The sequence below is a fragment of the Brassica napus genome, chromosome C9 (assembly GCF_020379485.1).
Source record: "Brassica napus cultivar Da-Ae chromosome C9, Da-Ae, whole genome shotgun sequence".
Classification (NCBI taxonomy): domain Eukaryota; kingdom Viridiplantae; phylum Streptophyta; class Magnoliopsida; order Brassicales; family Brassicaceae; genus Brassica; species Brassica napus.
In genome coordinates this window covers 50,467,607-50,472,015 of record NC_063452.1, presented here as the reverse complement: position 1 = coordinate 50,472,015, position 4,409 = coordinate 50,467,607, and the positions used below count along the sequence as shown (strand labels likewise).

Genomic DNA, 4,409 nt, shown 5'->3' with positions numbered 1-4,409 from the left:
TTCCACGGGCGCACAATCAGATTGCTGATTTTTTGGCTAAGACTGCTAGATCTTTCCATAGGGAGTTACATTTTGTTGGTTGTTCTATTCCGGTTTGGTTACCCAAACCACCTCAAGTTTGAGTAATAGAATGTCATTTTGACGTCAAAAATAAAAAATAAATAAATAATAGAGTGAAATATATACTTTAGATGGAGTATAGTACCTGGTAAAGATCGTCTTCTTATTCATAGTAGAATATATACTTCGTTGATCTCTTATTTTTGGGTGGGATTCAGTTGAAGACGGTGGTCTGTAGGTTAATCCCACTACAATTGATAAGAGTTTGAGAGCAGTATAATTGTATAAACCTTGCACAAATGAAAAATCATAGATTTGAGCTGAAAAATGTTGTATTAATGGGCTTGGACTTGGAGACTTAGAAGCCCAATACCATTAATAAACTAAAGTAGTCTTAACTTATTATTTTTATTAAATATTCAAGTTTCATGATACATACAAAACAGACTGTATGCTGTTTTTGCTAAACAGAACCGTTATGAAAAATGACATTACAATATGGCTTCCTTCATACTCTTTTTTTTTGAACCAATCATAATTGGCCACTATGTCCAGCTAATCGCCACGGGATTGGCCACCACGTGTTTCCCATCTGACCACTCGATGCTGCCAAAGCTGTTAGACCCCGACGGCTTAGACGAAACAACAGTAAATGTTACCGAATACGATTTTTTTTTTTAAAAAATAAACATACATTAATACATTAATTATTTTTCATCCCCAAAGGGCATCGGACTACAGCTTGTCCTGATACACAAGTGATTAAAGCTATGTAGCTTGTCCGAATACGATTTTTTCTCGTTTACTTCTTTGAAAGTCAAAACCGGCGGTTCAACCGAAATCTTAACTGCTGTTGTCTCCGAGATTACTTTAACCGAGTATGACCCAGCTCCTCCCACGCTTGTGACAGTGCGGGTGTACTTGTACGTGTCGGAGCCCTCGACGTTTACGGCGAACGACAGATAGTTTAGATCAGCGACGGAGTACGTTTTGTTTGAATCGCAAGCGTAACTGCCTCTCGACACTTTTGTTATCTGTGACGATTTGTAATTCAATGCGCAGAGGAAATCTATATAATCCTGAGTCGTTAGATCGTAGATGAGTCCTGGACTGATGACTGTCGTTGGTGACACGTGTCCTGCACCGTGCCCAAATGGTGTTGAAGGTTCTACAGTAGCGATGTCGAGCAATGGTTGCCTGTCACTGTAGGTATTGTAAGCAGTGGTCATGAGAGCCGATCGAATCGCCGCGGGGCTCCATTTGGGATGCACAGACTTGAGAAGAGCCGCTAAACCGCTGACGTGAGGGCAAGACATGGACGTTCCTGAGATGATGTTGAATTCCACACGGCGAGTATCAGAAGCTAGTCCGGAAGGTCCCACAGCTCCGGTCCATGCGGCGAGGATATTGACTCCCGGAGCGATCAAGTCCGGTTTGAGAATGTTTGGCGTTATCGAGTTAGGTCCTAGCGAGCTAAAAGCTGCAAGCACCGGAGACGGCTGGACGTTGACGGCAGTTCCTTGGATCACAATCGAAGCGGTGGGATTCGGATCCGTCATGACGTAGTGGCAGATAATGTCACTGGCTTTCCGTCCCACAGTAGTCGCCGGTAACTTAAAAGCATACCCCCGAAGCTCTTCTCCATAATCCGGCACATTCGCAATAATCATCCCGAGTCCACCAGCAGCTTTCACCACCTCCCCTTTTTCAACGTTATCATTCCCTCCTTCCTAGCACATAACGATCTTCGCCTTTATCCTCTCCGGAGTTAATGTTTCTGGAAAACAATATTTCCTATAAGTAGCATTGTTACTAGCCTTTTCCGCGTGAACAAACGGCAACAACTGAGCTGGAAGAGCCTCTCCTTTAAACAAGGAAGCTCCAGTATAGTTCTCTCCGTTGCCGAGAGAAGCGCAAGCGCGGGAAAATCACGATCTATGGTACCAGCACCAACAGTAGTAATCCACGGAGCTTCGTTCCTTAAACTGAATGGGCTGGGACTAGAGTTACCAGCAAAGCAGGAAACAAAGATCCCTCTTTCCATGGCCGAGAATGCTCCAGTGGTAGTATGGTCTGTATAATCTGTCGTTTTATTTATACTGCCAAGAGATATCGACAGAATGTTGACACTATCTGCAATGGCTTTATCGATTCCAGCTGAAATATCTGAGCTGAAGCAATCAATTTTCCAACAAACTTTGAAAGAGAGTGAGGAGAAATTACTATTTTGAAAGTGATCACTTTTGTTTTTCTGCTTTGAAAGTGATCACTTTTGTGTCCAAAATATTATGCTTTGAAAGTGAGGATAAATTACACTCTTGTGTCCAAAATATTCTGCTTTGAAAGTGATCACTTTTGTTTTTCTTTTTGATTTGTCTCTAAAATTTATTTTGTTTTTTAGGTAAATTTTAATTTTTGTAGACTTCTGTATAAAGACTTTTGTTCACATGATTTTAGCTCTGGCCAACATGAAATAATAATATATCCAGTTTCACTAATTACTATAATTAACCACATTGGATATGGTCGAATGGTACGACAGACTCAGAAAAATGCTAACCACTCCGGATTCAAAAACTACCACTTAAATTTATCCATTTGCATATTTAGGTGACTTGGGTATCTAACTCCGTATAAAGTAACCGCGCTTGTCTATTGCCGGTGGATCGACTTCCATAAAATTAGCCGGGCTTTCGGTACAGGGTATCCGGATTAACAAGAACAAATTACTATACTTTGGTATTATCTGGAGACGATTACTGATTTATTTTCTTGAGATTATATGTTTTTGTTAAGTATTAACCTCTTTAATTCTGATATTTACTGTGAATCATCTGAGATGATAAAGATCGGTTATAGTTTTGATAAAATCATCATGACATGAGGGATTCAGAAAACCTTTATGATGTTCAAAAAACATTAACACTAATAAGTGAATATAGCCTTTTAATATATAACTCTATTAAAATCTAAAATCTATATTATGAATTATGAATTTCTCAATTCTAAAAAATTACAAGGTGTAATTCATAATATAAAATCTATTCTCCATGTTTTAGAGCATACGACTTTCAGCTTGATGTTAGCAGATAAAGAGGAAATCAGTGAAATGTATACAACAACAAAAGAAACTGTCATAGTCATCCATGAGCTAAAATATTAATTTCGTAGGAGGAAATCTTTACAAGGTTGACGGGATGTGGTAGCTCGTTTGGTAAGGGCCTTGGGGGCCAATTGTCATGCTCCCGGGTTCGACGCCAGGCGGAGAGGAACTGCCAATCCTGTCATCAAATGCGGTACTGGGTGTTGGGCCTTGTCTCCAGCCCAGGTAAAACCCTCCCGGGTGAAGTGGACCGGTGCCTAACCGGGCCCAGGGGAATGACCCACGTAATTGGAGAACCCCTGGATTATCAAAAAAAAAAAAAAAAAAAAAATCTTTACAAGGTTTACAAGATGTGAAATCCAGTGGAATTGTGATCTAACTGAATAGGGATGGTGAGTCTTGATAAAGAGGATATTGGGCTTGTTCCGGGATATGCCGGCTGGGAAAAACTACCTTTGATCCTTAAAATTTGATAGGATGCTGTTGTAACTCTCTGACTGATATAGTCTTGTGCTTTGTTACTAGCAGGAATTTTTTTCCTTTATTTTTTTCTAACACAATAGCAGAAAAGTTACATGTTCTTTTTTCATCATCATTTTTCTCTTCCCAGTGAACTTTCTTTATCTGAGCGACTAAAATTTTATAAGTTAGAATATAATATGATTCATGTCATTTATATCATATATAGTATAGAACAATATGGAGTTTGAAAGCTATGAAAACTAAGGAACAAAATATAAGTTAAATAGATATGAATGATATTTTAAAAAAATTAAATTATATGACAAAAATGAGAACAATTAAATAATAAATTTAAATCCAAAATGCTGTAATATATATATATATATATATATATATTAGGAATATAGTGTAATATTATATCTATATTTAACAAAGGCTGCATAACCGTAAAGTTAATTACATCAATTAATCTATTTAGTCAATTAAAATATACAAAATATGGAGTGGTACTTTCTTCTTTAGATAAAAGAAGAAAAATGTGATTTTTTTAAAAAAAATTAAGTTGTAAGTTTAATAATGGTTAATTATTTTTTCATCTTACTCACAATTCTGTATATAATTTTGATTATAAAATATGACAATATCATTTCTAATGATTTTAAATTTGCTTTACAATATAACCAGTTTCAATATATGTATATGTATGTGTATATATATTAAAATAAAAACTCACAAATTTTAGAATAGCAGTCCTTACTAACGCTTAACTCATTAATTATTTTAT

The 4,409-nt window shown here is 36.9% G+C and overlaps 1 pseudogene; it reads right to left on the bottom strand.

The window, feature by feature from the left end:
- Positions 1-457: 457 nt before the first annotated feature.
- On the bottom strand, positions 458-2,326 carry LOC106422843 (annotated as a pseudogene).
- Between the last annotated feature and the right edge of the window lie 2,083 nt (positions 2,327-4,409).